We start from the raw sequence: 11,628 nt of genomic DNA on the forward strand, positions 1-11,628 counted from the left end.
CGGCGGTCCCATACAGGTCGAGGTATAGGGTACATTTACGTCTCTCACCCCGCGCCGCCTCGCCACACTGCTGGATAAACGCAACGTCTCCTTTGGCCTCACCCGATATCCATCAGTAAGCGAACACTGCCGCGTTCCTGGTGGCTCCTGAAGGTGGAGCCGACGAAGCATACAGCGCAGTGACAGTTCCCAGGAGTTTCTGTGAGTCAAGTGGTCCCTGGTGGTCGTAAATAATAAGAACAGCGGGTATGCTAATGTTAAGCAGTCCTGGTGATCTTCTGGTACCGGATATTGCTCTCATTGTTATTCTTCAAGTTATTTTTGTCATTCGGAACACGCAGCCCACAGTACCACCCGCCCACCCTCCGCCTCTCGCTCCAGCAGGGAGGGTGCAAACTTAACAGGCAATTACAGGACGTTACTGCCGAGAATGAAGTTGTCCTGCTGTGAAGTGCATTAAATTCTTCCTGCACCGAGACCCCTCCTCCCCATACTCCCCCTCCTAGCCCCCGCTGTGAGGGCTTCCAGCGCACGGCACGGCCCGCTATTATATCTATTACAGGCCAAGGAAAAGATAATTGAGGATTGGTTGCGGACGATTTTCTGGGATACTGTTCTTAGCTAAATACTTATGAGCAAATTCCTAGCATTAAAGTGTTGGAGCTTCCTTGAGGAGGCGCGCTTCAGGTCAGGGGTTACGGCCAGGGAGACGCAGGGACGCGGCAGGGGGCAACGCAGCACCTTCCAGTGGTTTCCTGCGCCCTTCGAGAACTCAGGAAACTGTCTTCAGCAATAAAATTCAAACTCAGGAAGCTTTTTTTCTTTATATATATATAACGAGCTTTGCCATGCGAGCAGCGGCCGGTATAGTTGCCGGGAGGTCGCTACGGCGGCGGCTGAGCGACTGAGCGGTGAGGACTCGCAGCCCCGCACAGCAAGACGCCCTCACTCTCCTGGGCTTATTACCGCCCTGACTTACTCCCTGAGCGGTGTGCAGGCAACAGCGTTCGTGCACCTCCAGTTGCTTTCAGTAGTAATATCGGCTGGTTTATGGGCGAGGCTTCCTGCCATTAGGATCATTTGACGCGGGGTTCAAGTGTCGGGCGGCGGTGATACCAGTCATGTCGGCCCACCAATGCGCTGCTCCCTAAAAGCTCGCAATGGTAATGGCCCACCGAGGCTTTTACCTCTGAATTGTTACGCCGATGAGCTTAACCTTGATTCACCTTCATGAGTCGTGTGGTGGGAAGGAAACATGACGTCAGCTTCGCGCCAAGAGCTTCCTTTCAAGGTACACACCTGCCTAAATCTGCTCAGCGGCGGCACACACCTGTCCGCTCGCCTGCCCACCTGCTCCATCAGCGTCCCCCGCCACACCAAGCCTCACACCTCACACACACACGCACACACACACACACACACACACACACACACACACACACACACACACACACACACACACACACACACACACACACACACACACACACACACACACACACACACACACACACACACACACACACACACACACACACACACACACACCCGTCACCAGCACTGTCCTGACGTCCATCCCGTCTCAGTCCTGGCCAGCCATCCCGGGGACGATTAGCGAAGAAATCTAGTGTCAGCGTCGGGTGCTTTTCCCTGCTTATTAGCTCGTACTAATGACTTAAACTGACGCCTTCAGGAGGACCAGAGCGACACTGACTGATGGCCGGCCCGGAGCTGTATAAGCGGCGCCGCTCCACATGATGTAACACGCAAAAAATGAGATCAGAACCCACACAAAAGGTACAAAAATTCACACGTTTAAATACCCGCCGGCGAGGAAGCGAGTGATAAAATCTGATACATTTGATTGTATTTTATTACCTAAATCCTTAGAAAAATTGTACATTTCCTGTAACATTTCACGCGGAACACGGGAAACCTCAACAAAGCGCTAATATACACGAATGCTCTTCTTTTACTGCTGAGAAGAGAACGGATTGGCAGGTTCGGTGTGGCGGTGAGAGGCGAGTACAGGTGAGGCCGCGTGGGAGTGGTAATTAGCATGCAGGTGTAGGCGGCGGGCTGTCCGGACCAGGGCGGTATCTGGGAAAGTGATTAATGTGCGTTCGGGAGATGGGTGCCCGCGCTGTGTCCTGCTTATCTGCTCCTCCAACACCCGACCCGCCGCCAGCTGCCCCTCCTCCTCTCCTCCACATCTCCTTCAGCTTGAGAAAATGACGAGTCCTGCTTCATCTTAATGACTCCTGAAGGCGCAGAAGGACGCTAGAACACGCTACATCCCACAGGACACTCATAGAGCATGCTTCATTCTATAAAGAATGACTCCTGATGAATACCAGAACATGCTATATCCTACACAACGCGTCTAGGATACTTATGGGGAAGTTAAGACACGTCGCATTCTATAGGACACTCTCAGGACACTTATGGAATGCTTACAGGATCAGGACATGCTGACAATTTAAGATCATTTAAAACGCAGGAAAGTTGAAAAATCTAAAAATTCTTGGGGTTTTGTTTATCGTTCTTTTTTCTTTCTCTCTCAAAGTGACGCTGTTAGTCTCTAGTAACTAAGACTCCGCAGTGACGGTGACTCAGGCAGGGCAGTGAGTGATAGATGAGTCTCCCCTGATGGATGACCCAACGCCTCTTAAGAAACAGGAGACGAGATGTTCATTACGATAACTGGCTGACGGCTCCCTCTCTCTCTACCTCTCCCTCTCTCTCTCTCTTTTTCTCTCCGCCGCCATGAGAAGGATCCTGATGCAAGCCGTACCTCTCCTGTGCCTCTCTTTTCTTTTCCCCGAGTCATGAGGATACAATTACAAAGGTGTTAATGGTTACCTGCCCGCGCTAGTCCTTTAAGGAGGCGCTGAAGGGCTCACAATGTACTGGCCATCTTTCCTTGTTACCCTTTGACTCTATAATGACTTGGTCTCATCTTACCGCCCCTGCTTGAGTGAAGGCCTCATATTGGAGCTCACTTGGTCTGCAGCTTCACATGGCTTGGGACTTATTCTCCTTCAGTGCTGTTTGTTATTGCGGTGACATCACTCGAGTTCTTGGATTAAAGTAAGCATTTTTATCAGTGAGAAGAGTGTTTAGCTCCCGCTCCTCATCCTCGCTCACTTTTCGTCCTCACGTCTATTTATGTAACAGTTGCGGGGACGGACGAGTGTGCGAATGGGCGGGGAAGCGAAACGGGGAGAATATAGATATAATAATTAGTTTTCTGTGCTTTATCAGTCATTGTGCATTGACTGATATTTATTACTAAGGACATGATAAAATATACCTGAATTTCTTACCCCATAACAGACACACATACAGCATTATTAAACTGCGCGCGCGTGTGTGTGTGTGTGTGTGTGTGTGTGTGTGTGTGTGTGTGTGTGTGTGTGTGTGTGTGTGTGTGTGTGTGTGTGTGTGTGTTTCTCATTTGGAGGGACGCAGGGATGAGGAGGAAAGGTTATTAGTTTAGTTTATCGTCAGTAGCACCGTGCCCTTCTTTCCTCAGCCACTTTTGTCTCATGTACGGCAGGGAAGAGTCTAACTTACTAATGACAAAGGGATTACTGATGCTTTGTGTTCGTGTGCGTGCGTGTGTATGTAAGCTAAATGACTCCTCTTTGTTTGTATCCCACCTAGTTATCTTTTTCTATCTCCCCTTCGCTGTCTTCTGTATCTCTGTTTTTTCGAGCCTCATCTGCCATTAAACTTCATCAATGCTAATGTGGAGCCAGACCAAGACAGGAAAGAAATGGCCTTCTGTTGTAATAAAGATCAACACCTGAATATCAAAACACCTGTGTCTCTTTCCTGATTACTTGTACCCTCGCCTCACCTTCACTTTCCTCCGATAAGAGACCGCCACACTGATACAAAAACCCGCCTCTGTTTCTGTCTAGATAATCTGTGTCCCTTTCTTTGCCACTGTGTTGTTCCCCCAGGAGTGTCATGCGTCCTCGTAAATATCCATATAATCAGTTATTTCATCATAATGCATTTCATAAATTAGAAAAAGGTGTTTCATAAATCCTGAGAAAAGCCGTTGTTTCTTTTTTTTCCATAGATTTACAGTTCATTCTCTCGTCTCTCGTCTCTCTCTCTCTCTCTCTCTCTCTCTGCTACTCACTCCCTTCCCACATAAAAATACGCAAAAATATACCGCTATTAATCTCGGGACTCGACAGCTCATGTGACATTCCGCGATGAAATTAATGTTTATTTGGTTATAATTACCTCATTGCAGTCTGGTTCCGTCCCATTCCTTTCCGGCTCGCCACTCTAACTCTCCCCCTAACCCTGCCTTTCCCCCAACACCCCTCCCTATTACCCTGCCCTACCCCCAACTCCCCCCTCCACCCAGCAGCATTACGCGGTCTGTAACCACATCCGCATATGTGACAAAACAAGGCTTGCCAATGCACAACCTTACGACCCTTCCTGGAGTTTACCTTTCATCTGACTCCCCTGCCTGAGTTACCTGAACTGTTATTATCGTTGTTGTTGTTGTTGTTTGTGGTGGTGGTGGCAGTGGTGTTGTTATTTTGGGCACGTACCCTTTTTTTTCTGTATCTTTCTTTCTTTCTTGTTTACGCTCATGTGTCTTAATTTACATGGCCATTATCAACACCTATTTGTCTCCGTCTCTCGTGTTTCCTGATCTCCTCCTTATTATTCTTCGTCCTGTCCTCGCCGGCCATTCCTCTTGTCCTTCCTCTTCCTTCCCCTGCAGCTCCTGTTCTTCCTCTTCCTTATAAATACCCATGACTCATTTTTCTACCATACTACTTCCTTCCCACCCTTATTCCATCAAGAAACTCATATTATACTTTATAACTCCACTCTCCTTTCTTTTTTCTGTAGCTATTGTCTTTATCTTCTTTATAAATACCTCAGATTATTTTTTCGTCCAATACACTTTTTTCCAGTAACCACCAATTCTGTTCTAATATTCCAGCATTGCCAGTTTCTACTCCAGCACCAGAGCGGTCAGAAGCACCTCATTCTAGCACTCCAGTGGCCCCCAGTTCCCAGTTCCAGCACCCAGCGATCACTAATTTTGTTCCAGCACCCATTGGCCTTCGTTTCCAAATCCTTATCACTCTAGTCAGTAAGTCCATTCACGCCTCTTCAATTCCCTCCAGGTTTCTTCAGGTCCCTTTACTTTCCGCACTCGTTGCTTCTCCACCAAAGCTAACAAGTTTCTTCAAATCCATTCAATTTCTTTTAGTTCCCTTCAGGTCCCTTCAAGTTCATTCAGGTCCCATCAATTCCCTTCATGTCCCTTCAGGTCTCTTGAGTCTCCGTCCCCATCGCCCTTTCCCCGCAGTGTTCCGTATGCGTGACACTGGCAGCGCCTCGCCGTGGGGAGCCCCAGGCAGCGGGAGTCACAGCGCAGCCATCCATCACAAGACTTGACTGTAATTGCCCAGAGTCTCAACCAACGAGGTGAGTAATTGCGGCGCATTACGGTATCATGCACATTTAAGCCACAGTGTTCTTAATTCCTACCTCTACTTCCTCTCTGCGTTCTTCCTTTCCTTTCTTCCCTCTCCCTCCTCTTCTCTCCCTCGCCGAGTTCCTTCCCTTCACTCATATCTCAGTTCCATTACATCGCTCGGTTATTTTGAGGCGTTTTGCGGCAATTACGTCTGATATAGAATCCATTAACGTGGCGTCGGATTAAATCAAACTCCACCTGAGCAGGAAAGGAATTTATGGCAGCGTTTGAACTTCACTCAACCTTCCTTTAACATGACGAGAAGGAAAAATGCCTGAAAAATGCGTCGTACAATCTGAGGTGAATATGAATGCGGATTATTTCCAGTCCCTCTTTTGCTCACTAGTCACGCCACCACATACGAGGAGGAGGGAAGGAGGAGGAGGAAACGAGTAATACATGACAACAAATGGAGAAGAGACAGAGAGACAGAGACAGAGAGACATAGAGCGACACATAGAGAGAGACAAAGAGAGATCCTTGTGTGTGTTTTTTTTTAGTGTGTGCGTGAGTGCGTGTGTGTGAGGAAGGAAGACAGAGGAAATATGTTGTATATGCGTATATCCACTTATCATACCCATAAGTCACCCATCACACCCCATTTATCACTCCCCATCCCCCATCTCTTCCTTAACCATCACCCAACAGAAAACAAAAACTAAGAAAAATACCCATAAAAATATAAGACACAAACAATACAAAAAACACCTGAAAGAAAGAAAACGGGAAAATGAATCAACACCCCCTCAAAAAGAAAACGAAGACAAGTAAGTATATAGAGAGTTGGACCAGGAATCGGGGTGAGCAAGAGCGAGCTGGGACGTGCTGGGGTGAGTGTGGGGTGGTGGGGAGTGGGAGAGGCGGAATGGGGAGCGTAAATCACAGTAATTATGCTTTGGGGAGTGATATGGGGCGAAACAGTGGACTTGCTTTCATCTCCCTGTTGATTTAGTGCGTCAGTGTGAGGTAGACACAGACAAACAGACACACAGACAGAGCCTCACCTGAAACATACCTGGTGACTTCTTTCTTTGCTATTTACAGGGAAGATAAACAACTCACAACACAAACAAAAGGACACACACACACACACACACACACACACACACACACACACACACACACAGGGTTACGAGCCAGTCCAAACACACACTGAAGATGTAGTCAAAAGCACAACAAACACACACGAAGTTGCTTTTCCTCACACATCATGAACACATTGCCCGGGGTAGCACCCGAGAGAGAGAGAGAGAGAGAGAGAGAGAGAGAGAGAGAGAGAGAGAGAGAGAGAGAGAGAGAGAGAGAGAGAGAGAGAGAGAGAGAGAGATTATATATAACTCCCCACAAACCTCCATTAGTAGGAACAGAACAAGAAAAGTACCAATGAAGAAAAAAAAAGACGTAGAGACGAAAGATAAAAAAAAAATAGAGAGACAAGAGAATCAAGAGAGAGAGAGAGAGAGAGAGAGAGAGAGAGAGAGAGAGAGAGAGAGAGAGAGAGAGAGAGAGAGAGAGATGATTTAAGCTTTCATTTCCTAATAAAGACTGAAAGTGAGTGAAGATGAGGAGTATTGTGCGATTAGGCAATAAATAACACACTTCACTGACACATTTCACGGGAGAGTGTTGTTGGCTTCACGTCCTATTGGTTTCAGCACAAGGGAAACGGGGACAGTGAAAGGAGAAGAAGGAAGAGGAGGAGGAGGAACACACTTTCCCTTATACTCTTCCTCACTCTATCTCAATTCGTCTCGTGTCACCACAAAGGGAGGAGAAATGAGATCTGAGCCACGCACCCCAAGACTCCGCACCTCACGTCACCATTGACTTGTCTCCTGAAGGGCACAGCAGAGGCAAGCGTCCGGTTTAATCCCTTCAGGACCATGACGCTTTTCCACATTCATCCTGCTTACTGTTTGATGATTTTATACACCTTCAGAACTTATATGGGGCATTATAATAGTAAAGACTGTGACCATTAATCTTCCGCCTTCCATAGATCCTTCCTAATGTCAATAAAATGGTCTAATGGCACAGATATCTCGAGGTAAAAATGTGTCCCAGTATTGAAGAGGTTAAGCCACGGAGACATCGAAATTAGTCCAACGAGAATAGTAATACCTTGAGAATGACACTTTAGCCATCGCACGGCGCACACCAGGCAATGCTGCGGGTCTCAAGTTGCAAGAAAGTGGTATTAAACGTGAGAGGACACACGAACGTTTGCCCGGAATGGCGCTCAGTTGTCAGGTGTTCGTATTTCCACCACCTATGGGGAATGACGGTGTATCTGAGGGCTGATGGCTTAAGGAGGCTTTCTGGCACATTAGGGCATCGCATTTTACCGGTACTTGCTCGTTTGACCTGTCCGAGGGTGACTGACGCAACGCTCCAGCCGCAACACACTATCAGATTACCCTCCTCCCTGTTTTTGTTCCCCCACGAGAAACTTCGCTTTTGTGTGTTTGTATACAACGAGACTTTCCCATTTGAGGCGCTGCGGGGAGGGAGGGACTGACTGAGCGGGAATGATGGCAGACTTCATAGATGTGTTAGTGCTGGTTCTCAAAGGCACCTGTTTCTACCCCGGAAGTTGAGTACCCAGGTGTGTGTGTGTGTGTGTGTGTGTGTGTGTGTGTGTGAGAGAGAGAGAGAGAGAGAGAGAGAGAGAGAGAGAGAGAGAGAGAGAGAGAGAGAGAGAGAGAGAGAGAGAGAGAGAGAGAGAGAGAGAGAGAGAGAGAGAGAGAGAGAGAGAGAGAGAGAGAGAGAGAGAGAGAGAGAGAGAGAGAGAGAGAGAGAGAGTATCCTGTAATCCTAAAGCACCATTTCACATATGCATAGAAGGATCACAACATAGTTATAAGCATGTAAAATTCTAACTCATGACTCTATATTTAAGACATAAAAATCATAAATACACACATCCACACAATACAGACGCAGACAGACAGACAGACAGACAGACAGTCTTAACCCATGACAATCAGTATCAAAGTTTCTAAGCAGCAAAAGTCAACCCAGCGGGACCCTCGTAACCTCCTCCTCATGACGGCCGCCTGCTTCCAACTCTCACATTCCTTTCAGCTGACGCCGTTGCTTCGTGGTGCTCGGAGCGAGTCTTATTATCATCCCGCGCTGTTTTAAGGCGTCAGGGAGTGTTTGCCCAACGTGTGTCAGGCGAGCACATGTTTCTCAATCGCGGGTGTGGGTGTGGCGGGGTAAAGAGGGAAGGGGGATGAGTGAGTGGGGTAATGGTGGTGGTGAGGGGCATAGGAACCTGCCACAGCGTACTACCAGGGTGGCGGCACAGCTTCCCTCACTATCTGGTTTCCCCTCACACTTTCTCACTTTCCCCTTTGTGGCTTTTTCGTTATTGTGGCCTCAAGTTCTCACGGTCGTTTGTAATGGCGCTTGAGAGGGTGAGAGGGCAGGGAAGGTGCAGAGGGACAGGAGAGAGACAGGAGACGGTGGAGGAGGATGAGGTGGCAAGGGTGGAGCAGTGAGTGAGGGAGGAAGGCAGAAGTGAGGGTTGTGTTGGGTGTTGTGATGTGCAAACCATGTCAGTGAGAGGGAACCAGGAAGCTCAGGACGAGGCGAGAGTCCCACGAGGCACAGTGCGGCCTTGGCGGCGACGGGCGTGGCTTCTGGTGTTCTATAGACGAGGAAAAGCCGCTATATATTGAGTCCCGCCCCGCCAGGTAGACCAAGGCCGCCGTGCCGCGCCCTTCCCCTGATGACCAGACCTCACATCCCCACACCCTGACACCCTGGCAACTTCACACCCACATGGGCCAGCCCCGTGTGACTCCAAGCAGCGGCAAGTGACCTCCTTTATCCACCCACTCGACCCGCTAGACTCGTCAGCGTGCGCGAGTCCTCAGCCCGCACAGCGACGACACTCCTGACTCCTCTGGCGAGACTTTACATTAAAAGGAGAGAGGAACATTTCATTAACTCAAAAGTGGTCGTTAAGAAGAGTAAATCTACATAACCTGTTTGCTCCTAAAACAGTGGTGTGTCCCCGGCGCGACACTTGACGCACTTCTGTCTCGTGTCCCGCGTCCCTCCTGCGCCACACACCACTCGTCCCTTGAGCAGCAAACAGGTGGCACGTATTTCTGGACTCTGCTTTACTTATTTGTGTTTACAGATTGCTCGCGTCCACCAGCACGGAGGCTGACTCACGGCTATTAGTGAAAGCGACGCTTAATGTGGAGCGCTACACTGCTAGCTTTTCTTAGACTTTTACACATTTTCTTCCTTTCCTCCTCCTCCTCCTTCTCCTCCTCCTCCGCTGCTGGTCGGGAGGTGTTCCCACGGGCAGTGCCACATGGTGCTGTCACTCACTCAGTCTCCCCACTCTCCCATCACCACCCCACCCCGTCCCTTCCCACCACCTCATTACCGGCCCACCACACGCCGCTCGCTCACCGCGCAGCTGAACCCACGCTCTCGCCTCCGTTTAGCCTCCGCTTAATGGCTGCATGTTACGATGACGTGACAGAAAACTTTACCGTGGCAAGTTGATTTATTATCAGATTTATTCCAGGAAACACCATTTACGGACTAAAGGATTAGAGTAATTCTTAAGTGTCACGATAATTGATAAAAAATTTCCCTGTTATATATTTTCCTTGTGATGGCTGTGTGTGGTGCTTGTGGTGGTGAGAGCAGCATCATACTAGCCGCGGCGCCTCACAGCGCCGCGCCTCGCCTCCCTGGCAGCCCACTCTCGTTAGGGCCGCCAGCCAGAGAACGATGTGCCCACGGGAGTATCAAGCCCACCCTCCTCTGCAGGGAGAGTGGCAGTCAGAGGGAAAACGGAAAAAAAGTGCCGTTTCGGTGGTGAGTCAGATGCGGCGGGGCGTCGGGCCTGTCTCTCGCTCCGTCGCTGCCCAGGGCCGCGGTAATTAGCCGCAGGTGAGGCCACACCACGTGACTCCCACCAGTCCCACCTGGCACTCCGGGATGGCTGGCACGAGGCTCCTGCCAGGTAAAGGAGTCTTTTTCCTTGCGTGGCGTGGCGCCCTGACGCGTCCTGCCATCCGCGGCGGCTCCCTGCACGGGCTGTCGGCAAGGTCCTGAAACGCGAACAGAAGGAGCGTCGTTCGTGATCCACAGGCGGGACGCGACGCCCACCTGCCACCGCCGCCGCTACCGCCGCCGCCTCCGTAACTCAGTACGTCCTCCTCTTTTGGTCGCTCAAATAAAGTTATACGACGTGCGCTTCACGCGAGGAATCAAAATTATTGTTTATATATTTTTATATATTCCTGCAATTACGTTTCCTCAATTACAGGGTTTATTGCGTCCTTCCCAATTACCCGCCGCCCATAAAACTGTCCCGCCAACACAACCTGCTGTGGACACCGCCAGGGCTATCATTACATCTGGCGGGGGACTAATAATTTTTTGGTCGCTACAGGTACAAATGTCCGTGTGTGTGTGTGCGAGTGGCTTGCTGGTGATTGCAGTGCCCCTCCTCCTACTCCTCCTTCTCTTCTTCCTCCTCCTCCTCCTCCTCCTCCTCCTCCTCCTCCTCCTCCTCCTCCTCCTCCTCCTCTTCCTCCTGCCGTCCCTCCCGCGCCTCTCTTGTGACGCTTTCAGCCACGTCGGAAGTTATTTTGAAAGACACCCCGCTGAGTGGACTTCCTTCACCTTCTCCTTCACCTCCTCCTGCTTCTCCTCCTCCTCCTCCTCCTCCTTACCCTCATCATCATTTTCGCTACATTACCTGCATGGCTCAGAAGTGCACTGCATTCACGGGTAATTGAACAAATCCCATCATGCACTTCTACTGTGTCGGTGATTTGCGGAGGTCACCAGGGTCATGCCAGGTCACTACACTCCTTTACTGTTGGCTGTTCTTTGCAGCAGTAACTTGATTCACCGCCGAGAAATGAACAGCAAGGGGATCAGGTGCACGGAGGTGGCTGCCATGAGTGCTGGACTCGAGGCTTCGCAGGAGTTCTTCGATCGAGAATGAGTTACTGCGGTGCTTGACTAACGACCCAGCGCGTGTGGGGACGGCCAGCCAAACACACACACACACACACACGAGCTACAGTTACTGGGGTTTACTTTCACTCACCACATTCCATTGG

This window comes from Portunus trituberculatus, chromosome 29 (genome assembly GCF_017591435.1).
Source record: "Portunus trituberculatus isolate SZX2019 chromosome 29, ASM1759143v1, whole genome shotgun sequence".
NCBI classification, from domain to species: Eukaryota; Metazoa; Arthropoda; class Malacostraca; order Decapoda; family Portunidae; genus Portunus; species Portunus trituberculatus.